The sequence below is a fragment of the Podarcis melisellensis genome (genome assembly GCF_964234715.1).
Source record: "Podarcis melisellensis genome assembly, chromosome: 14".
NCBI classification, from domain to species: domain Eukaryota; kingdom Metazoa; phylum Chordata; class Lepidosauria; order Squamata; family Lacertidae; genus Podarcis; species Podarcis melisellensis.
Window position 1 is genome coordinate 37,437,565 of NC_138546.1, and position 25,461 is coordinate 37,463,025.

At 43.6% G+C, this 25,461-nt stretch overlaps 1 protein-coding gene across 2 annotated transcripts in view; it reads right to left on the reverse strand.

Moving 5' to 3' along the window:
* ADAMTSL3 (ADAMTS like 3) overlaps window positions 1-25,461 on the reverse strand; it is a 280,064-nt gene that overhangs the window by 221,072 nt on the left and 33,531 nt on the right. The gene's annotated exons all lie outside the window — the stretch shown is intronic.

The window sequence follows — 25,461 nt, forward strand, 5'->3', positions numbered from 1 at the left end:
AGAAAGGCGTACATGGAGCATAAATGGTGGTGGAGAGAGAAAGAGCAAGGCTAGATGCTGGGAGGAGGAAGAGGGAGGTGACGGGAGAGAAATAGCAAGGAGGGAGGAGGAAATGGTCAAAGATTTAGCTGTGGCGCAATGGGGCAGTGCGCCTGGTGGTGCTTCGAAGGTTGGGGGTTCGAGCCTAGCCAGGTACGGCTATGGGCAGAATTCCTGCATTGCAGAGGGTTGGACCAGATGACCCCTGGGGTTCCTTCCAACTCTACAATTCTATTATTGGGATTGGAAAAAGCCATGCTAAGGGCTGGGACAGAGCAAAAACAGAGAGCATGAAGGGCGGAAAGGGGAAGAGCGAGGGAAGTAAAGAATTTTCTGTGTTCTACTGCGATTAAAGGAACCCTTTTCTTCCCATGCGATCAGGTTAAATGCTCAACAAATAGGTCTTCTGGAAGAGCCCAGGTTTTCAACTTGGCACAGTGGTCCCAGGGTGAAAGATAGGACTTGTATTCTCCTATTACAAAGCCTGTGGGAATCCTTGCATAACATTCCGGAATAAATCTTCATATTAGCCCTTACATGAATGCTTCCTGAGAGAAGCGTTGGCTTCCAAGCTTGCAACACTAGGGTAGGTAAGTACTGTACAATACTGTCAAAAAAGTATAAATATACTGTATGAAGGAAATGATTTAGGAACGCGTGATGCAATTTTTAATGATTTGCATAATGCTGCTGTTACACTATGCAGGCACAGTCCTGATCAGGCCACAGCATGGGTGAGGGGAGGAAGAAATGTAAACATTTGTCCTCAACATGGTTCTGATCCAGATTAAACCTTCCCTCACACTGCGGTCTTATTCCAGATTTCACCCCACCCCCACCAGCTGCAATAAATCTACCACATGTCTCAGCAAATAACTGTATAACATTGGAACCCAATATGAGATTGAGACAATTAATAAATTGCTTGCATCCTCTCTATCTTTAACCCACATTTAAAATATTCAAGACATTATAGACCATTACAGATTTATTAAAAACTATGCTAGTGCTTTAAAGCAGGGAAGCGGAACACTATAAATGATAAAAGAATGTCACTGACATCAAGTTGAGAAAAGTTATCCATCGCTGGGCAAAACAGCAGCCTATGGATGCAAACAACCCTGATCCCATTGAAGCCAATGTGGCAGAACTCCCATTTGTTTTAACAGCTCTGGATTGCACTCAGTTACAGCAATCTGAATTCAGTCCAGAAGTATGGAAAATTTCAACCCAAGAGGTTGAATGGAAAGAGTTTTGCAATCTTTACTGGCCTGGATATTAAGCACCCAATAAAATATGGGAAGAGAGAGCAAAAATTAAATTTTATAACAGCAGCAGCCTACTAAACACTACTGAGGGTGAAATATCGTTTGCAGCAAGTGCAAAAACATAGCATTCAACAAACATTTGCAAAGAGCAGCCTTTCCAACCTGTCATCCTCCAGATGTCGTTGGACTAAAGCTCCCATCAGCCTTCGCCAGCAAGGGGTGATGGGAGTTGTAGTCCAACAATATCCAGAGGATACCAAGCCAGGCACACTTATTTTATCCCTTTCTTTCTTTCTGATTCATAGTACAGTGGTATACCTTGGTTTAAGAACAGCTTAGTTTATGAACAACTTGGATTAAGAACGCTGCAAACACGGAAGCTGGTGTTTTGGTTTATGAACTTTGCCTTGGAATAAGAACATGTTTCGCTTCCTGTTGAGTGTGTCTCATTTGTATATTGAGTCCCCCGCTACTGTGGGAAAGCAGTTTGAAATTGTGATGGTTGATGTCCTTGACATATCCTTCTCAGTAGGCAATAACCATTTACCATATTTTTCATCTGATGGAACAGCACTAATTAGACAGCAGTCAATTCAACACAGAGATGGCAATCTAAGATACTTCTGGGTCCACAAAACAAAACAAAACAATTATATGACATGCCAATGCTGCTACTTTAGAACTCGTGTATCTGAAGATATTTCAGCCAGTCGACGGTACTTCTAAGGCAGATGGAACATACTGCTTAAGTTTACTCATTTCTGCACCATGCTTCAATATACGCTGAAACAGATGACAGAACTACTGAAACTGTGTTCTTAGTACAAACCTGATAGTATGAGAAAACAGAAAAAAGATGGGCATTGATACAGACACTGGGAATTAGGGAATAGAGAAGGTTAGAAGGAAAGAAGACAAATAGCAGTGTTGAAAGACAAAACCGCAATGAAGCAACCGGTAGAGTTCCTTGAGGAGCAATCCTGGGGCCCTTCTTATACTTTGGTAGCGACCTAAGGAGTGGAAACAGGGATCTACACATAAAATTTACTAATGTGGAATCACAATGGAGTCATATACTGCCAAATCCGACTGTGAAGGATGGGCTGCAATAAAGAGAAACAAATTGAAATGGAAATAAGGAGGTCACACTCTAGGGGCAGAACAGAATTTAGGTTTTTGGATGAGTGAGCTAGAGAGGCTTGCAGACTCAGATGCAGAGTGACTGGGCCCACAGGTCGCCCCCCCCCCCGGCAACTAGTCGACTGCGGTTCCCAAATTTTTGTACCACCGCCCCTGTGGTTACATAAACTCCTCCCCAGTGCCCCCTACCCTATAAATAGCATTATTCAGAATGGTGGTTTGCACAAACCACGAAGGAAGAAAATAACGCAATAAAAATTCAAGAGAGTGCACATTTATTCAGAACACATTTTAAACAATTAATCAGTTCAACAAAATTGATGAACCTGATCCACTGATACTAGTTTTTCAAGTCGTTTACACTTCCAGCGCACGCACCCCAATGTTCGCCCCTTGCTTCTTTGCATCCTCCCTAGGTAATCCCCCCTAGGGGTGCTACCACACACTTTAGGAACCACTGATCTATATACAGGCAATCCCCCACTTAGGCAGAGGTCACGTTCTGGGCATCTGCACATATAAGTGAAATTTCGTAAAGTGGGGAGCACGCCACTTGAACGAGGAAGGTGCAGGATGAGGAGGGAGGGGGGAGGGAGGGACTCAAGTACACTGCTAGGGCTGCTGCCCCAAGCCTTCCTTCCAGTCTCTCCTGGGCAGCAGCCCCAAGCGACTTCCGGGCAGCAGTTGTTCACTTCTTTGAGTTCCTCCTCCCATCTCTGTTTTGTCCCAGCAGCTCTAGTTGTCCTCAGCCTCCCCAATCAGCTCAGCTACTCACACTCTCTTCCCACAACCCCTCTTCTCTTCTGCGCCCCACCCCCACCTTGTTAGGAGATGGATGTGTGCCTCTCCCACTGGCCTAGGGCGGTGCAGCTAGTGGCGCACTGGGGCGCCTATCCTCCAGGGTGCCAGGAGCTGCTTTAGGACCCAGCGGCACAGCAGACGGATCCCGATCCCATATGTTCCGGTCCCTTCCCCCTGCCTATCTCTATTGACATAAGACAATATCACTTAGGCAATTATCTGCAAAACAAACAATAAATGTCTATAAAAATGGCAAAAGTCGTTTCATTCCAAAATAGGTTTTATCTTACTTAAACAACTGCAAATGCAGTAAATAAAGAGAGCACTTGTAAATATATCAGTGGCTCAGTGCTCATTTCTTCCCTTTCCAAATTAGATGTTATCTTGAACAATTGCAAATGCAATAAAGAGTCCACCTGTGATATACCAGTGGTTCAGTGCTCAGATGTCGTTCCGGTAATCAGATATTTCATCGCCAAAGGGTGTAGTCATCGAGCTTTGCAGTAAATAATATACAAGAGAAGACAGTATGTGAGCGACTTACAGCAGGGGTATCCCTGTCCCCATCTGCATGTTTCCATCTGGAAGAGCATAGAAAGAGGACGATGTCCTTCATTTTGTTAATGGGTGTGTGGGTGTACACACACCCCACAGTGCCAGGAGTGGGGATCTGAGCCACAGACAGGAGCAGCCAATCAATATTTATTTCCCTGTGCCACATGTATATGTGCTCGTGCCTTGGGGGGAGGGGAGTGCCTGTACAGTGGTACCTCGGGTTAAGAACTTAATTCATTCCGGAGGTCCGTTCTTAAACTGAAACTGTTCTTAACCTGAGGTACCACTTTGGCTAATGGCCCTCCCGCTACCACATGATTTCTGTTCTCATCCTGAAGCAAAGTTCTTATCCTGAGGTACTATTTCTGCGTTAGCGGAGTCTGTAACCTGAAGCATCTGTAACCTGAGGTACCACTGTACTGGGAAAATATCTGACCTCAGCTGCTTCCTTATAGCATAGACCCACTGCATGTTTTTTATAATAAAAAATAAATCTACCAAGTTGGTACCTGCAAAGCCCTGACTGCTCCCCACAAAGGATTTGTGGGTACACTGCAGTGCAGTATAAAAACAGCAAGAATTTGGGAAAGGGAGCGGGAGGTGGGATCCAAAAGTAGCAGAATTATTTCTTCGGCTGTTCTGAGTTCAGCACTTACTAAGCCCATCCCCAGGCCAGGGGAGGACATTTTGAACCCAGCGGCTTGTGGGAGATCTAAGGCTCAAAGCCTTGCTCAGCAGTGATGAAGCCAGGAGGGCTCAACCCTTAAGTGGCTTCACTCACTCCACCCACAGAGTTCTGCTTGGCTGCACTACTCACCAACCCCGAATGACCCAGGAGCTTTATATAAGGCCTCAGCTGCAGGCATGAGGCTGCCTGTTCATTGCAGCAGCAATTCTCCGCTTGAGTAAACGCTGAATGCTGGATATCTGCCTTGTTTATTGCCTTGAGATCCTGGCTCTATTCCTCATGCCTCATTCTTGCTATTTCCCCTTAGGTCTCACTCCCATCCAAGTCACTCCTACTTCAGGGTTTGACAATTATGAGCCTGGCTCCTAGGCTTCTCGTATAAGCAGAGTGTGGGCGTACACTGCCTACAGAGATTTTGATGGACAAGACTCTCCCCAAAGAAGCAAAGGCCTTTATAAAACTGGTCCGGCTATCTTGACTTTCTTATATGTATTTGCACTTCCTCATATCAATGTGATTGGCGGAAAAGGCCCTGATTGTGAGTCCGTGATAACTCCAGCACATGCAAGTTGCAAGCAGGAGTCCGCAACCCTGTCCTAATTAATTCTCAAATCCAGTATCACATCTAATGCAAGCAGCACCGTCGGTTCAGCCAATAACCCCCCGCTGGGAATAAACGAGTATCAACAGACAAGCTTTAATTAAAATAACTTCAGTGGCTGCATTTCCAGAGTGCAACCCCTTTCCATCACTGCTAATAGACTCTGTTATAATTAGCTGAAAGAGAATTCATTTTTGCATTTCCTTTCAAAATCACCCTTCCCCCTCCCCAAATTGTATTTATTTTAGAAAGATTGTAATTCAGCAACCATCAGGTTAAAAAATATCCATGGAATATCATTGCTGGTCAAGGCTTTCCAAACCACTGAAAGATGGTTGCAAACCACTGAAACACTATTGTCCAGCAGTGATAGGAAGGTGGTATAATAGGTATGTTTGCTGTTTAGATGGCAAGATAGATAATCTACTATCGTCTTTTCTGGCATTGTGCTTAGCATAGTGGGCAGTTTTAATTGAACATCAAGCTTAATTATATAAAATTTAACCTTTCCATTACTATTAGCAGCTTTATTACTACTTACATTAGGTAGTTTGCATGCATAGTAATGTACAAAAGAAGCTGTAAAAAGTTGAAAATAAAAATTGATAATTGCAATGGATTAGCTAATGGTGCAGTCTAGTAGAGTTTTATTTATTTTTTCCCCATTTTTTTTATTAAAGATTTTCTTGATTTACAGAAGTATGTGTAATGTAAAATCACCCTTTTTAGCAAAGGCAACAGCACTGAATGGGAAAAGACATTTCCCCTGTGGCATGAGAGTTAATTAACTCCGTGCAAGGTGTCCCAAAATCTTTCCACCGGTTTCTTTCTATTATTAAATGTCAATCATGTACCAGATTGGACCTTCGTGAAAAATGAAAGGTACCGTATTTTCCCGTGTATAAGACGTCCCCATGTATAAGACTATTTTTGGGGGGGAGGGACGCGGGTGGAGCTGTGGGTTAAACCACTGAGCCTAGGACTTGCCAATCAGAAGGTCGGTGGTTCGAATCCCCACGACGGGGTGAGCTCCCGTTGCTCAGTCCCTGCTCCTGCCAACCTAGCAGTTCGAAAGTATGTCAAAGTGCAAGTAGATAAATAGGTACCGCTCTGGCGGAAAGGTAAACGGCGTTTCTGTGCGCTGTTCTGGTTTGCCAGAAGCGGCTTAGTCATGCTGGCCACATGACCCGGAAACTGTACACCGGCTCCCTCAGCCAATAAAGCGAGATGAGCGCCGCAACCCCAGAGTCGGCCACGACTGGACCTAATGGTCAGGGGTGCCTTTACCTATTTTGGGGGGACTCCAAATTAAGAAAACACCCCTCAGCACTACCCATGTATAAGACGAGCCCCAAATTTAAACCTATATTTTTGGTGAAAAAACCTAGTCTTATGCACGGGAATATACGGTACTTTAGGCAATCCTCCACATTGCTGATCCCCTATTCATTACTACACAATGCAGACTTCCTAGCTATGCAGACCCAACCCTTAGCTCTCTCCTTCTCTGACTTAAGTAGGGAATGGGCTGAATGATGGAGGGGGGACGGGGACATTTCTGCAGGTGCTTTGCTTCACCAACACAGGCTGCAGCCTCTGTTGCTCTTCTCCTGGACCTGGGAGATGGAATGGGCATCTCCTGCTCTCGCAAAGAGAGTAGCCTCACCCTATGTGGAGTACCAGAACCCCTGGCCAGCCTCCAGCTGCACCGGGGCATGTTGGCTCAGGAGGGGTTTCTACGGAACAGGAGGATCCATCAGGAACTGAGGAGGCAGAGGGTCTCGACTTGGGGAAGAGAATGGAGAAACTACCCCTCCATGATTCACATCCTCACCTTGGATCTCTGATGGATGATTCCCTCATTTCTTGTGGGTCCCCTACAGGGTGGATTTGATTTAAATCAAATCGATTTAAATCACTAGTCAGTAAGGCTTGATTTAATTTTTCTTTCTTTTTTTACTTGCTGGTATAGTCTTAATATTTACAACCAGAGGAAGGTTTCATTTTTGGAATAATAAATTTCCAGAGTAGTTTTTACAGTTCTGTCAAAAACTACTGATTTGGTTATACTATTAGAAATACATAGACAGATTATGAAATTATTGTGAGGTTTAATAAGCTAACTGTTTATATTTGGACAACTTTTCTGCTGTATTTTATTGGAAGAAGAAAAATAATCATTTCCTTAATAACAATTTGAACAACTTATTTAACTAAAGCAGTAACATTATAGCAGATGTATCCATGTTTGTTAACTGATGTGGTTAAACTTTAAAAAACAAAACAAAACTCAGACTGAGTTTTAGCACACATGAAAAACTTAAAACAAATCCTTATTACCTGATGAATAGCCTTTGGACTATAATGTAACTTAAAGAGAAAACTATCTTTAGAAAGATTTTTCCTCCAAAAGCATTCTATTTTAAAAATCTGATTATTATTATTTTTAAAAATCCAATTTAAATTTTAAAAAACTGATTTTTTTTATTAATATTTTTTTAAAAAATGATTTTTATCCACCCTAGTCCCCCACAACCTGCTAGAGCTCTCCCCAGGATCATTCTCATCCTAACTCAACCAGCCCCTAACACGCTGGCATCTGGACCCCAGAGTGCTGCCTTAAAGGAAATGTGGCCCTTGGACTACAAATGTTTCCTCAGTCCTAATGTATATAGGCATTTTTTCTTGATGTACTTCACATAAAATCACCTCAGTCATTCTCTCACCATAGCATAGCAAGGTTGCCCAGGCTATAAGGAGCATGTCTAGACCCACTGACACCATTCATGGCGAGGGTGAAATTTGAAACCGGCATTTTATATCCTTACCCTCCAAACCACTCCCCTAAAAATATTATTTATTTCTGAAATTAAAATTAAAGCATACATGATTTGATCTCAATGCAAGGTACATCTATTAAACTGTTCCACTATTTAAAAAACACAAATTCACCATCTTAATTATCACCTCCACCAAAAAGTAAAAACGAATAGTTTACCTATTAGGCTATTATTGTAATTTCAAGCTGCCTAATTACACTGACATCTACAGGTAAATTTCCTGCTGTTGCCATAATTCTGGCATTCAAGGTTATTTCCAAGGTTCACCCGTGTTTCATAACATGCCTTCAACCAGCTTCTCTGAATGACTGGATCGTAATTGTTCATATTTATATATAAATAACCAGAGGATGTATTCTAATCTGTGATATAAGAGCCAAAACAATGCTTTAGAATTCAACCCTTTTATTTTTTAAAAAAGGTTAATGCACCAGGAAACCAACTTGAAGAAGTTACTGGAGCAGAACTCACGGAACACTTGATTTACTTTATTTTATTTTGAGTAATTGTCACTGAACTTGTAGGCTTCCACTCATGCAAAACATCCGAGCAAGGGATATTGTAAGAGAATCAAAGAGTGTGTCATTCGTGGATGGTGCCCACTGGAACTGGCAAGACAGAAAGGCAGGACGACAAGTAGGTGGAACCAGAGCCAACTACAGTGGTACCTCAGGTTAAGAACCTAATTCATTCTGGAGGTCCATTCTTAACCTGAAACTGTTCTTAACCTGAAGCACCACTTTAGCTAATGGGGCCTCCCACTACCGCTGCACCGCCGGAGCACAATTTCTGTTCTCATCCTGAAGCAAAGTTCTTAACCTGAGGTAATATTTCTGGGTTAGCAGAGTCTGTAACCTGAAGCGTATGTAACCTGAGGTACCACTGTATTTCTAATTTTGGCCCCTGCTCCCCCCAGCTGAATTCTGCAAGGGGTCAACACTGAGACTAAAGGGGAGGAAGCTGGAAGGCTGTGCTACTTTCTGAACTGGCTGTAAGAAAGGAGAGAGGGAGGCGAAGGTTGGCTGCAAGGAGACTGAAGTGGGTGGGGCAATGCCTCATTTGATGTAAAGGTAAAGGTAAAGGGACCCCTGACCATTAGGTCCAGTCGTGGCCGACTCTGGGGTTGTGGCACACATCTCGCTTTATTGGCCGAGGAAGCCGGCATACAGCTTCCAGGTCATGTGGCCAGCATGACTAAGCCGCTTCTGGCCAACCAGAACAGCGCACGGAAACGCCATTTACCTTCCCACCGGAGCGGTACCTACCGTATTTATCTACTTGCACTTTTATGTGCTTTCGAACTGCTAGGTTGGCAGGAGCAGGGACCGAGCAATGGGAGCTCACCCCGTCGCGGGGATTCGAACCACCAACGTTCTGATCGGCAAGTCCTAGGCTCTGTGTTTTAACCCACGGCGCCACCCGCGTCCCTTCATTTGACCTAGTGGACCGCAGTTATCTGTGGAGTACTCCAGGGTTTCTCCAAGAGTGAGGTCAGTAAAAAATGAGACAAATAAATAAATGAGTGAAACTGCTGTCTGGGCACAGCCTTAATCCAACATAAGATTTGGAAAAAAAGTTGCCACATAAACTAATTAGGATATGGCAATTTTCCCAGGAAAGCTGTTTAGATCTAGCCTTAGGTTCTCAAGAGTTCCTTCTGTTTTGCCCAATTCTTACTTTGGTTTGCGGAAGTACAAGGGCACCTGACAACATGCCCAGAGTCAACCAGTTCAAGACACAAATGGATCCAGGCCATACTTGGCTCCCGCCGCCTTTGTTCTCTCCAGAAAACCACAGAGGCAGCATTGGTATGTAGTGCTTCGAACATTTGTTTGGGGGGGGGAGGTTGGGGGTGGAGAGAGAGACAAAAGGTGAACAGAAGACAGTGCCAAAAACAGGAAATGCTAAGACTTGCCAAGCCAACAAATAAATGGGCAAGATGGTGGCACAGTTAGAAGATGGGGAGAAGGTGATTCAGCTCATATTTTTATGCAGATTTGCCCTTCCTAGATCAAGATGCAAACTGAAACACAGCTCTCCTTTCAAACCCACACATTCCCCCCACCTAGTGATGCGACTCTCCAAACATACAACGCAAAACCAACGTGCATATTAGTGAAAACAACATACAGAAATGCAATATATGAGAGGGAAATTGCTTGTAAAAATGCTTATAATCAAGAAAATTGTGCACAAAGATAGCTATTGTGCAGGAAAATGCATATGGATTTTCAAGGAAAATACGCATATATGGATTTTCAAAGGGAAGGATTCACAACTGGGTGAACCAACCTTAAAGACTGGAAAGGAAACTGAGAAAAGCTGAAATTGAGAGACTTCTTTTAAAAAGTTAAGAATTCGGAAAGAGGTGTGAATTTCTCCTCTTACGTGGGCAAAGCACACACAGAAAAACACAGGCACACACAGCCTTCATCAAAGGCCTCACCTTAAACCAGGCTATTACCTGGCTGTTTTTATAAATGAGCTCAGTGAGCTCTCTGTGCGCATAATGTACCCCTCAACATTACTCTTCTCGTGTTTGATCTTCTGCTATGAAGCACCATTCTGCTTGGAAAGAGAATTATTCCACAGAACCTACCACCCAGCCCTTTCTTTACCCTTCCAGTAATCCTCCCCTCCCAGATTTTTCTACTTTTCCCCAGTAACCCTCTGGCGTAACACTCTCTTCCCGTCAGGGCTAAACCAAACAGCCTTGATTGTTCAGATCTAGTTTTCTATAGGTTTTTAAAAAAACTTAGGAGGGCAACGCCTCTCTCTCCACCAAACCAGTGTTTTTGGTTTGCCTGACACTTACAGGGAGAAACTGTAGCTTAGTGGCAGAGAATAGGTTCTGCATGCAAAGGTTTGACCCCTGACCTCTTGCAAGTTTTATGCCCAGCTTTTCAATCAAATGAATCTTAAAGCAGCTGACAAGGTGCAATACAAAAACTCTGTAACTCTTTGACTCACATATAGCCCAGCAGCCCTCAGCCCTCTGGCTGTGGCCAAAGCATCCTTCCTGCCAGTATTAATGACATTTTCCCTGGTCATTTTTTTCCTAACGCTTTTGAGATTAGTAACTTCAAAGCAACAGGAGGTGCTCCATTGGTACTGTTAACAAACAAAGTGATTCCAACACCTATTGCAGGATCAGGTAATGTTGCAGATCCACTGGCTCAGCAAACTTCTATGTGAGCAATGAAGCTTCCCCTCCCTCTCTCTCTACTGTCCCTGCCTCTCCTATGTGCCCTAAAAATCAACTCCGAAGCATTAGGGGCACCCCTCTGGAGCAGATTTGGGGGGAGTTGGGTCATAGGGTAGGAAACAGAAGTATTGTGGTGCCAGCAAAACTGCATGCATGCATCTGCTTCAGGAAACAGTGGAAGAGGGTGCCATTGGGGATGAAGTCAAACTGCTGGGCATTTGCAGCGCCTGCTGTGGCTGTAGAGACCAATACAGTCATATCTCAGGTTACAGATGCTTCAGGTGCATTTTTTCGGGTTGCGGACCGCTGAAACCCGGAAGTACCGGAATGGGTTACTTCCGGGTTTTGGCGGTCACGCATGTGCAGAAGCGCTGAATCACAACCCGCGCAAATGGAAATGCGGGTTGCAAAAACTGTGGGTTGCAAACGTGCATCCCGCACGGATCACGTTCGTAACCCAAGCGTCCACTGTATGGGGGAGGCGTATTTTGTTACAGCTGGGGCACATGAAGGTGTCTGGTGGTGTTGCCACAGATGCACCATCTTCTCTCTGCGTCCCTCCCAATGGCCATTTGTCCTATGGTCACTACTATGGATTACATGGCCAATCTGCCTCCAGGCACTGTGGTTGTCTGCAAGGGTTTTCCACATGGTTGATGTTGTCAGCCTTCATGTCATGTTTGCAGGCATCTTTGTAACGCAGAGTTGACACTAGATTGCAACCCATAGTTATTACACACATGTTCCGAGATGATTCATTTCAACAGACACATCTAATCATGGCTCTTGGTTCACCAGACTGAATACCAGAAATGAACAACACATAGAACAAAAGCTTCATGATTCTTTTAAGTGCCACTATTAAACCATTTTTATATCAGGTAAGAAATTCTGGCAACTCCAAGGTAAGGCCTGAAGTATCAGTAACAGGGTGGATTTGATTCAAAGTGAATCGGTTTAAATCACTAGTCAGTAAGACTTGATTTAAATCATTTTTTTTTTTTACAGAAAGACTCGTTCTTGCTGGTATGATCTTAAAATTTACAACCAGATGAAGGTTTAATTTTTGGAATAATAAATTTTCGGAGTAGTTTTTACATTTATATAAAAAATTACTGATTTGGTTATACTATTAGAAATACATAGATAGATAATTATGAAATTATAGTGGGGTTTAATAAGTTAACTGTTGATATTTGGACAACTTTTTTGCTGTACTTTATTGGAAGGAGAAAAACAATCATTTCCTTAATAACAATTTAAACAATTTATTTAACCAAAACAATAACATTATAACATATATATCCATGTTTGTTAACTGATGTGGTTAAACAATTTTAAAAAAAAACTTAGACTGAGTTTTAGCACACATGAAAAACTTTAAACAAATTCTTATTTCCTGATGAATAGCCTTTGAACTATAATGTAACTTACTTTTTTTTAAAAAACAAACTATCTTTAGAAAGATTTTTTGCTCCAAAGGCATTTTAGTTTAAAAATCCAATTTAATTTTTTTAAAATCCAATATAATTTTTTTAAAAACCCTCTTTTCATTATTTGATTTTTTTAAAAAGTCATTGATTTTTATCCACCCTGATCAGGAACAAATCATGAGTGGGGTGGTGAGAAATATGGAAACTAAGTAGGTCCTGGTAGAGGAAGCATTAAGTTTCTGCAGGGGATAAAACACAAAACTACGCATCTCAGAATTACATAAGCCTGAGCAATACTTTAAAGAGACAGCCACTTTCTCATTCACTTGCAAGCACAAGTTTGTCAGATTTAACATGAATTGCAAGTCCAGTCAGATACCACCAAAAGAGAGGATGACTTGATGGATTCTTTACATTTGAAATGCCTTTGGGAGGGGTGTCTGATAGATTGCCACAGCACGCTTCCTGCCCCAGGGGACAAATATAACCACTGCACAGAAGTCCGTTTTCACATTTCAAGAATTCTACCACAAGGTTGTTGCAGGAAGCTGTCGTGCCTTATCACCAGCTGTTATTATGAAAGGCAGCAAGCAGGCCAGCAGATATAATGAGAATAGAAAGAATAGTAAGATTTGGGAGAGCTGGTGGTAAAGAGCAGTCAAGAAAGTGAGCCAGAAGGTTTCCCAGGACTAATATTTTCTTGGACATTTAGGTAGTCTTAAAACAAACCACTATCCACTCAGTTCCCCACTCCCACCCCTTTACAAAGCTTGTATGCATTGCTTTTTCAGCTCTTATTCACAGAGTATGTCTCTGAATACCAGCTGCTAGGGTACAACTAGGGATGGAGGAGATGTTAGGAAGTCATTCTGCAAAGAAACAGAAAAAGGTGCTTGTAGCTTTAAAGAATTTTTCTTTAATAGGAGTGACAATCTAGGCTGGTTGGTTACAGCTGGGGATGAAAATAAAAAGACGAAGTTGCAGGTTGCACTTGCCTGCATGAGGAAAGAGTATCCACACGCTGTGAGTTTATACTGTGGTGGAAAGGTGTATGTAAATAGTTTTGTATATAAAGGTAAAGGACCCCTGACCGTTAAGTCCAGTCGCGGACGGCTCTGGGGTTGCGGCGCTCATCTCACTTTATAAGCTGAGGGAGCCGGCGTACAGCTTCCGGGTCATGTGTCTAGCATGACTAAACCATTTCTAGTGAAACCAGAGCAGCGCACAGAAACACCATTTACCTTCCTGCCGGAGTGGTACCTATTTATCTACTTGCACTTTATGGCATGCTTTCGAACTGCTAGGATGGCAGGAGCTGGGACCGAGCAACTGGAGTTCACCCCGTTGCGGGGATTCAAACTGCCGACCTTCGGATCAGCAAGCCCTGGCTCAGTTGTTTAGACCTCAGCACCACCCACATCCCAGTTTTGTATATAGTCGCAACTAAAATGCTTGTGAACCAGCCAAGAAATAAAGTAATTATTGACTGAGTATTTTGCACAAGTCTCGTAGCCTCGTCGTCTGCGCCAGGAAGAAACTCTGCTACAAGCTGTTTAGAGCTGTTTTACAGAGGAGCCACCACACTAGCAGGAAGCGCAGCTGAAGTGTGTGGGCGGCAACCTCCAATAGGAGAAACTTTATTCAGAAATTCAATATTCAATTTGCAATGAAGGGCAAAATTACCTAATTCACACTTTCCAAAATAATATGCGAACCAAAACTTAAAACAGGGAACATGAGAAACAGAGAGAAAAGGAAACTGACAGCTCCACCAGTTCCTAGGTACAACAGCAGGAGGGGGCTATTTGCACTGTTGAGCTGGACAACTCAATGGGCTTGTATAATGCGGGGCTGAGAGACTTCAAAGAAGTGTGACTAGCCCAAGGTCACCCAGCAGCTGCATGTGGAGGAGCGGAGATGCGAACCCGGTTCCCCAGATTAGAAGACTACCGCTCTTAACCACTACACCACACTGGCTCTTGTTTTTTGTTGTTTAGTCGTTTAGTCGTGTCTGACTCTTCGTGACCCCATGGACCAGAGCACTCCAGGCACTTCTGTCTTCCACTGCCTCCCGCAGTTTGGTCAAATTCATGCTGGTAGCTTCGAGAACACTTTCCAACCATCTTGTCCTCTGTCGTCCCCTTCTCCTTGTGCCCTCCATCTTTCCCAACATCAGGGTCTTTTCCAGGGAGTCTTCTCTTCTCATGAGGTGGCCAAAGTATTGGAGCCTCAGCTTCAGGATCTGTCCTTCCAGTGAGCACTCAGGGCTGATTTCCTTCAGAATGGATACGTTTGATCTTCTTGCAGTCCATGGGACTCTCAAGAGTCTCCTCCAGCACCATAATGGAGACTAAATGGCTCAGTACCCAAATACTTAAAGGAGTGCCTCTCCCACAAAGGCTGGAGTTCAGCAAGGAGGGTGCCTGTCTCATCTCAGTTGGGAGTTCCACCAGTTTGAGCCTACAAGACTGAATACAATACATTTCATAAAAGCAGTACACATATTTTAGCATTATGCTTACTGTTTCCCAAACCAAGATTTGTGACAAATCCCTCCTTACTCTTCCAAGTGGTACAACGACAAAAACAAAAGAAGATCTCTGTTGCCTTGTGGCTGCTCCACAGTGCTACAACAACCAAGTTGAAATTTGCAGCCGTGCCAGCAAAGACAACACAGCATCCTTAAACAGCCATGTACAATCCAGATGGGCATGCTGTCTGGGGGCTGAAGGGAGATGTGAGCCAAAACATCTGGAAGGCAGCAAGTTGGCATCTTCCTTCACAGCTGAGGTCAGAGCCAGTAGCAGGCTAGCAGAGAGTCTACATCAGGCTTCCTCAACCTCAGACCTCCAGATGTTTTTTGGCCTACAACTCCCATGATCCCTAGCTAGCAGGACCAGTGGTCAGGGATGATGGGAACTGTAGTCTCAAAACATCTGGAGGGCCAAGTTTGAGGAAACCTGGTCTACATGTGTTGAGTGGTGAATTGAACAATCCCCTCCCATTGCTGGTTCTTGCCTTCAGACCAAGAATGCTAAATATTCATACCGCTAAATATTTAAAATGGCCCATTTTAAGAGTCTTAAGATAATGCCTGTCACAGGTTTTTATGTTATGCCACACTGTTATGGCAGCCATTTTGTGATTGCTGCCCCCACAGCACTTTCTCAGAATTCCAGTTGTGCCCACTGGTGACCCCCTTGATGTATCTGAATCACTTCCAGCTGAGACTGCTACACATCCTGCATAACCATAATAATTAAAAGCACCACAGCTTTAATAAGACTACCAAGCCAAACAATAATTCAGCTTCCCAAAAGCTGTCACTTTCTTCGTTTGAAACATGGCTCCCCGAGCCATTTAAAATGGCATTCCAACAATTATTTCAGCATAATTCCATTTAGGCCTGCGGGAGTAAGAATGCAACTCTCACATCATCTAATAATTAAATTATGAACAATTAAGCCACTTAAAAAACGGAGGCCCTGATGATGGTTGAATCGCATTCCTGAAATCTCTTGTACAAACAGTTTTGCAGACATTGGCCAGTGGGTCTTTTCCTGATTGAGTGGACTGAGTACTGTGGGCTTTAGAATTGAAGTCTTAATCCCACTAAAATCAATGGCTAATGGGCCAATAGATATGTCAAGTTAAGCGGCTTTCAGTTTCCGAATTTCAGTTGAGGTCATTAGGGACCCCCTTCAGCCGGGCTTTTCATTTGGCAAATATATTCAGAAGGAGCCCCTTCACTTAAGACCCCCACTGGTTTATACTTGTCTTTCAATCTAAAGAGGACCATGAATAAACTCGCCACAGACACAAACTGCATCTTTAAGCCGGTAAAGTAAAAATTCAATTGTTAACACAGTTAGGAACCCACTAGTTAAGATTTTATATCTGCAAACACAACGTCTGCTTATGGCTCACTTGGGTAATAATAATAATAATTTATTATCTGTACCCTGCCCATCTGATTGGGTTGCCCCAGCTACTTTGGGCGGCTTCCAGCATATATAAAAATATAGCAAAACATTAAACCTTTAAAAGCTTTGCTATACAGAGCTGCCTCCAGATGTTTTCTGAATGTTATATAATTACTCATCTCAACATGAATGGGTGTTCCACAGGGTGGGCGCCACTACCGAGAAGGCCCTCTGCCTGCTTCCCTGTAACCTCACTTCTCACAGTGTGGGAATAGCCAGAAGGCCCTAGGTCAGGGGTAGGCAACCTAGGGGTCGGGGATCGGATCTGGCCCAATCGCCTTCTAAATTCGGCCCATGGACGGTCTGGGAATCAGCATGTTTTTACATGAGTAGAATGTGTCCTTTTATTTAAAATGCAACTCTGAGTTATTTGGGGGACCTGCCTGGTGTTTTTACATGAGTAGAATGTGGGCTTTTATTTAAAATGCATCTCTGGGTTATTTGTGCGGCATAGGAATTCGTTCATTATTTTTTTCAAAATATAGTCCGGCCACCCACATGGTCTGAGAGACGGTGGACCGGCCCATAGCTGAAAAAGGTTGCTGACCCCTGCCCTAGGTGTTGGATCGATGGCAGTGGAGTCGCTCCTTCAGGTTTAGGAGTCAATAGCTACCAGAACAATAATTAAAGTTGTTCATGCAAACTCAAAACACACCGACTCAGGATAGGCTCTGCTGGGTTACGTAATTCTGATATGAATGGCTTTGTGGGAACATTCAGTCATTCCCAAAATAAGTTACTGTAAAATCACCTGCCTTCCCTGGAAGCTGCCCACTGTCCATCTCGCTGGGATGGATTCACCTCCAGCCAATCAGGAGGAATGCCTGGGACACTGACGCAAAGAAACACAGTGGTGGTCTCCACCAAGTATATTTTATTGACAGGTGATACCACCTGAATTTGCTATCAAAGGGATAGTGGATATTGTGGATACTGATAAGGCTGTGCCTTGACTGAAGTCACCCCAGGCAAGATTCAAAAAATGGATCCCTGGTCCATAATGTCATCTCTTCCCCACAATTCTACAACAGCTCTGACCTGTTCACTTGGATCCATCTAGAACAGAGCTCTTTCGAGCATATTGATGGCATGCATCGATACAGAGAAACGCCTGAGACCCGTGGAAAGCAACTGCAAAACATACCATCTGTGGATAACCAGACAGAGCTTTAGGAGCCATGGTGTAGCTCTGGTTCCCTGATGATGTGTGTACGTGGGCGCTTAAGAAAGCGAGTGTGTTGTTTACGTTGAATGCTTCCTATGAGAAACGCAATCTCAGTGCATCTTCAGGAAGCACAGCTGTTACACAAAGCACAAGTACGATTGAGTCCAACAAGTAAGTGTTAGTTCCGGCTTGACATGAATTCTGGAAATGTTATCCAGAGACAAATGAAAAAAGTTAAATAGCAGGTGGGAGGGAAAAGAGTTATGGAGTGAGGGAGTGATGAATGATGCTAGAATTAGTGTTACTGTGGAGATGAATGGGAGGTGAGACAAGTTCAAGGGATCCTCTCCCAATTGAAATCTGTCAGGCTCCCTTTTGGTGCCTCTCTGGTCAGAAATTCAGAAAACACTTTGATTTCAACAGGCTTTTTTATGTATCACACCTAGGTTTTATTGTGCCAGTTTAATGTGTAACATGTTTTTACTCTTAGCTCTCACAAAGTCTCTGGCTACCTTTAGGCTTGGGAGATTTTTTCCCAACCGCACATTGGTCTTGGGACAAGAAATATAATGCACAGGGCCTGAAATTGTTGGAATTTGTATTCCAGCGTAATTTCTATATCCTTCATGGGAGTCCTGTGGACATATCTAAGGGTCATATGCTCAACTGAACAAACATGGAAACGCCATCCATCACATTATATACCCTCTCCTTCATTGCTTTCTTTTGTGAACACCTTTGAAGTGTTAGAACGAACCGAAAATGACCACTTTCAACATCAGTGACCCCCATGTCCTTTAACAGAACACACACCAAAAACCAAATATGATAGACTGTGTAGAGATATACAGGGTATGAAAAGACTGAAATGATCTCACAGATTGAGAAGCGATAGTCAAGAGACACTGTATTGTAATCAACTGACAAGCTCACACTAACTTTTTATGAGCAAATCTTGAGCTCTTCCAGCAAATCATCACAATACAGAAATGAGCGTCAGAATAGATTTAAATGGTGGTATGACTAATGTTTTTAAAACGTCACAAGGAGTAAAGCAGGTTTGCATTCTGGCTCTCACTCTTTAAAAATTTTTATATTACAGTCATACCTTGGGTTACAGATGCTGCAGGTTGCGGTTTTTTGGGTTAAGGATGCGCCGAAACCCGGAAGTACCAGAACTGGTTACTTCCAGGTTTCAGCGGTCGCGCATGTGCAGAAGCGCTAAATTGCAATTTGCACATGCGCAGAAACGCTGAATCACAACCCGCGCATGCGCACACACGGTGCTGTGGGTTGCGAACATCCTTCCCACACGGATCACGTTCGCAACCCGAGCGTCCACTGTACAGTGGTACCTCGGGTTACGAACTTAATTTGGTCTGGAGGTCCGTTCTTAACCTGAAACCATTCTTAACCTGAGGCACGCTTTCGTTAATGGGACCTCCCGCCGCTGCCCCACCACCACTACCGCACAATTTCTGTTCTCATCCTGGGGCAAAGTTCACAACCTGAGGTACTACTTCCAGGTTAGCAGAGTTTGTAACCCGAGTTACCACTGCAATGTTTTGGAGCTGTATTTAACCACTGCAGACTCCCCCTCTCAAGTACAGTGGTACCTTGGTTCTCAAACTTAATCTGTTCTGGGAGTCCGTTCAACTCCCAAAACCATTTGAAAACCAAGGCGCGGCTTCCGATTGGCTGCAGGAGCTTCCTGCACCCAATTGGAAGCCGTGGAAGCCGCAGAAGCTATGTCGGATGTTCGGCTTCCAAAAAACATTCACAAACCGGAACACTTACTTTCGGGTTTGCGGCATTCGGGAGCCAACTTGTTCGGGAGCCAAGCCGTTTACGAGTACCTAGGTACCACTGTAATTAGGAAAAAATCTCAAAATTGATGTATGCAGATGATTTAGTGCTCCTCTCTCTTTCCTGATGGAGCCTCAAAATTCTCTTGGAAGTGTTCAGCATAAACTGTAAACAGGGAAGCCTATCTATAAATCACTCTAAATCCAATATTATGATTTTTAGTGAACACAGTCCTAGGTATAAATGGTGCGTAGATGAGCACCACTTATAGCTTAGAAAACACCCTGGGAGAAATGGTTCTCTTTCTTTTAAGTGACAATAAAAGCTTCGTAACACACCAAAAGGTACTCTATGCACAGGCGGGGGGGGGGGGGGGAGAGAAACAGGAAAAGGGAGTTAGCTAAAATCACTACAAATTGCTATGGTGATTCAGAGGTTTAATCTGAAATCAAGCTGAATTTGAGTTTGATGCTGGCAAACTGAATTTTAAAAAGACAAAATAATATTAGAATTGGAGCTGTCAGAGATGCACAGTAGAAAAACACTCGGGAATTTGGAAAAGTATTTTTTATATTATGGTTTTTTTATTATGGATGGATGTCCTACACTATTTTATTAATATTGTTGTCTAATACAAGTTTGTCACAGCCTTTGGCTAGAACAATAAACTTATGAAGTTTTTAACTGTTGGTTATATTATATAATATTTGCTAGTGCTTTTAGGAGGAAATGTACTTTATTTTATTAACATCATTGCCTAATAAAAGTTTGCCATGGCCTATGGCTAGTACAATAAACTTATGAACTCGAACCCGTTAACTGTTGGCCACATTACATGATATTTGCTATTGTTTGTAGGGGAAAATGTACTTTTAATTGATTGTATTATACAGCTCTGTGATTATGCTGCACAACTCCCTGTATACTTTTACTAAAAGAGCAGGAAATAAGTTTTATTATACTTATTATTATTTTAAAGTCCCATATAGCTCTCCCTGGCACAACAGCTTGAGTAAACAGGTCCCTAATTCATATACATTCACTTACTAATTGCCTCTTAAAGAGGTAATGCTCTCTTTCTTTGGTGTTTTTTTTTTAAGGAATTGACTTAAGCCAGCAACATAAAAGAAAGGAAGAGAGTCCAGCTTACTTGGTTTCCAAAAAAATATGAAGCTGTCATTGTCCCAGGCTCTTATAAAAACCAGTTCTCCCCACCACCACCCCACAAATTCTCCTGATTAAATATAAACACATTTGCTTTGGCAAGATGCTACGCTGCAGACTGCAGATCAAATAAATCTGAACTCTTACGGCTTTCCCCCCCTCCTCTGCTTTAAAAGAAAATTATCCCAATGATTAAGCTTCTTGGATATTTATCAGCAAATGATTGTGCTCTCCAGATACAGCCTGACTAAAAGATTTAAAAATCTGTGCTAAATGCTAGGGAACAGTGCTTAGCCAAAATACTGTTTGGTTTTCGAAATCTACCTTAACCCCATCTCCAATTCACATTTCCAAAAGAAATATGCCTTGTGTATTCCCTCCAATTCTTTCCTGACCTCCACGTGTGCTGTTTCTAAACACTATGTTAGGCAGGGTCAAATCCTCTTTATTAATGTGATTCAAATTGAACGCTTATTCCTCAGTCATCTGAGCTCAGTTGCCTGATACTCCTCTTCCGGGAGAAAAATCAATAATAACATCTATTAGGGTCACAGACTCCCAGCTTCTTCAGACACACATTTGCTCCCCTGACACACCGTAATTCCACCTTGATCTAGGAAGAAAGGGTCTCAAAGCAGGCAGGTGGTTTGTTCCAATTATCCTTCCTTGGGTAGGATGTCTAATGTGGTACAGCTGTTAGCGCGGTGTCAGATTAGGACCTGGGAGACCTGGGTTGAAATCCCCACTCAGCTATGAAGCTCAATGGGAGACCTTGGGCCAGTCAGCAGAATCTACCTCACAGGGTTTTTGAGAAAATCAAAAGAGAAGAGTTATGTATTCCGCCTTGAGCACCTGTATGGCACATGCCTTGTTGACAGGAGGAGACAATACAACTCTAGTGCATGCTATAGTACAGAAGTAGGGCCCCTGCTCTACCCACTTCCCAAATCCTGCTTGAGTTTGTTCGGTGGACTCGTAATCTGGGGAATCGGGTTCGTGTCTCCGCTCCTCCACATGCAGCTACTGGGTGACCTTGGGCCAGTCACACTTCTCCTAAGTCTCTCAGCCCCACTCATCTCACAGAGTATTTGTTGTGGGGGAGGAAGGAAAAGGAGATTGTTAGCCGCTTTGAGACTCCTTCGGGTAGTGATAAAGTGGGATATCAAATCCAAACTCTTCTTATTTTTCTTCTACATTAGTGCTGTCCAGAGGGGCTGTACGTGCACAGTCAGGGACAAAAACCAAACCGGAATATTTTTGGTATGAAAAGTTACAGGAAGTCACTGATTGGAAAAGTAACAGTGTGACCACCCCCAACCTTTGGCAGGTGTAAATACCATAATTTTTTGTGTATAAGACTAGGGTTTTTTACTGAAAAATTATGTTGAAAACCGTGGGTGTTGTTATGCTATATGGGTAGTGCCGAGGGGCGACGTGGGATTGGTTGATGCCGCGAGCCACAGATGGTCTACAGCGTGTTATTGGTGTTTTCGGCCATGGGTGGTATTGATTAGGTGTTGTAGCGGCAGCTGGGCAGGCAATAGGCTGCTTCTGCCGGCAAGGGGACAGACGTTAGGAGGCTGTAGGGATGCATGTGAGTGTTAGTGTTGGCGAGGCGGGTGAATGATTTTCGGCAACCCCCCCCTAAAAATGGCTGAACAACTCTGGTGAATCCTCCGCAAATAAAGCTCAACAATTGCAGGCAATCTCCCCCCATTTTCTTAATTTTTAATTCCCAAAAATAGGGGGCGTCTTATACATGGGGGGGCGTGTTATACACGGGAAAGTATGGTAGTACTGAAGTGGGATCAAGTGTGACTGTCCCAATAGCATCATGAGCACAAATCACTGTGAATGTGCAATAAAAGGATGGTACTGTAACCCAGGCGGTCCAACCTTTCATACAAAGTGGGCCGCAAGAGTCATACCTGTTGACTTTCAGATTTGAAAATAAGAGATCAGCAGCCTCACCTGTCCTGGGGACAGTCTACGGGATATCTAACAATCCAGGATAGCAGTGGGAAGCAGCGGGAAACAGCGCTGGAATAAGGGAATGTCCCACAAAAAAAGGGAAGGTTGAAAGCTATAGCAAGAGTACTTCAACATGGAACCCAAGGCGCACTCTGCCTTGTTGCGCAGGGGGCAGGGGAACGAGACCAACATTTGATGCCTTCCCCAGCCCCCACTGCCTTCCCAAATTCAGCTAAGCGAGGCGGTGGGCTTTGGGAAGGAGTCGCAAGGCTCTGGCAGGGTCCTGGAGCCCTCCAAACACCTTCCCACAGCTGGAAAAGCATTGACTATGCTTTGGAAAGGAGATGGAAAGACTCTAGGATCCCGTCAGAGCCCTCACGTCTCCTTCCCAAAGCCCACCGCCTCACTTTCCCAGCTTTGGGAAGGCAGCGCGAGGGCTGCGGGAGCGTCAAATGTTGCAGAAGGCCTCCCAAAAAGGCTTCAGGGGCCACATGTGGCCCTTTGGTTCAGGTTGGACCACTCTGCTGTAACCTTTCGTCACCAAGTAATTTCTCCATCCCCTTGATTGGTTATTCTTTTCTGAACCTTTCCAACTCTACAATATCCTTTTTTTAGGTGAGGTGATTTTGAAGGAGGGGAGGAATGGCCGGAAGGCAAAGGCATACCGTATTTTTCGCTTTATAAGATGCACCAGACCACAAGACGCACCTAGTTTTTGGAGGAGGAAAACAAGAAAAAAAATATTCTGAATCTCAGAAGCCAGAACAACAAGAGGGATCACTGCCAGCGAAAGCAGCGGTCCCTCTTGCTGTTCTGGCTTCCGGGATAGCTGCGCAGCCTGCATTCGCTCCATAAGACGCACACACATTTCCCCTTACTTTTTAGGAGGGAAAAAGTGAGTCTTATAGAGCAAAAAATACGGTAACCAGCTATTCCCCACCCGCCTGTCAGCAACTCTCCCCACTATCCATCACAGCCTGCAAGGTTGCTTTTTGTTGAAAAATAGTATGAGGGGAAAGTAAGTATATCACTTCTAGTTTGCTAACCCAAACTACTCTAGTCCACTCTCACTGTCTTTTGTTTACTTGTGACCACTGTTTATTTTGGGCACACTTGCACTGTCAAGTTGCTGTAAGCCGCAATATTTCTTTTTGTCTAAGTAGATTACGCCTCTAAGAAATATTTTTGCCTGTCAGTGGATTGCTTTGGTCAACGTTACAGCACAAAGGAGGAAATGGTTCCTGCAACATCTGGAAATGCGAGAGAAAGTGCCATTTCATTAGTGCACGTTTTCCCCCCAAATCTCAGTGAGACAGAGACATAGGTAACTGAAGTCTTCCCAGCACCATATGTTCAGCCCTTCTAAAAACAGAAACCCACCTTTATATTATTTATACAGTAACCTAATAATTGGCAAATTGCTGCTTATAAACCAAGACCCCTCAGAATCAGCACGCTATTGCAGAAGTCACTCAGTCCAGCTCTGAGATGGTTTCTTAAAGTCTCAGAGTCTCGTTGGGGAGGGAAGGTGGAGTAATCGAAAAGAATATATCCTTTAGAATCCATACCCTAAAACTGAATGAATGCTTCTGAAATGTATTTGCTGAATTACATCCCTCTCACAACCATTCTGAGGTTACTCTTTTTTTTCTTTTTCTTTTTACAATACCTCAGCTAGTCAAAACTGGTAAGTCCTTTTAACATGTAAGTTCAGAGTCATTAAGAAGGTAGAAACAGCCTACAGTGGTACCTCGGGTTAAGTACTTAATTCGTTCCAGAGGTCTGTTCTTAACCTGAAACTGTTCTTAACCTGAAGCACCACTTTAGCTAATGGGGCCTCCTGCTGCCGCTGCGCCGCCAGAGCACGATTTCTGTTCTCATCCTGAAGCAAAGTTCTTAACCCGAGGTAATATTTCTGGGTTAGCGGAGTCTGTAACCTGAAGCGTATGTAACCTAAAGCGTATGTAACCCAAGGTACCACTGTACAAGTAAATCTCCAACTGACCACAGAAATTACTACATCAAACATGGAGCGCTATGTACTGATTGTGGCAAAATACCACGAGTCTCCAAAAACGAACTAGCTTTTACTGGCCTCAGATTACCAAAACTATACCCCAAAAACATCTTATCAGGAGTCCAAGGAAGCTCCCTTTCTCAGATAATCCTCTCTGAAATTAACTTTGTGCATGCTCTGAAACCCAATACTAAGCAAGCAATTACCATGCGAAGTTAGATTGACTATTTATTTTAGTTGCAAGGCTTTTGGGGGAGGGAGTGTGTGAGAGAGGTTTTGCTGCCTTTCCCTTTTCTTTCTTTCTTTTCGCCTAATAAAATTCTCTATACACTTCAACATTTGGCTTCATTGGTATAAAAATGATTTTCTCCCAAAAACCTTTCCCTCGTGTTGCGCTGCTGGGTGTTAAGCTATCTCCGTGTTTTCCAAAGACAGTTCACACTGTTTTGTTAAGTTCTGTGTCCTGTGGGCTTTCGGGGAGTAAGTCCTAAGCTGTTCTCTCTTGTTCATTTTGCACTAGAGCTTAGCTAAAGGGAGGTGTCCCTGGCAATTGAGCTCAGAAATGTTGCATGCAGCCTAGAGTGTGTTAGGAGGTTCAGCCCGACTGGTAGCACTGCCTGTCGTAATCATTTTTTGAGGGAAACCCTATGCACAAAAAGGGGGTACACCAACAGGGACGCGAGTGGCGCTATGGGTTAAATCACAGAGCCTAGGGTTTGCTGATCAGAAGGTCGGCGGTTCGAATCCCCGCAACGGGGTGAGCTCCCGTTGCTCGGTCCCAGCTC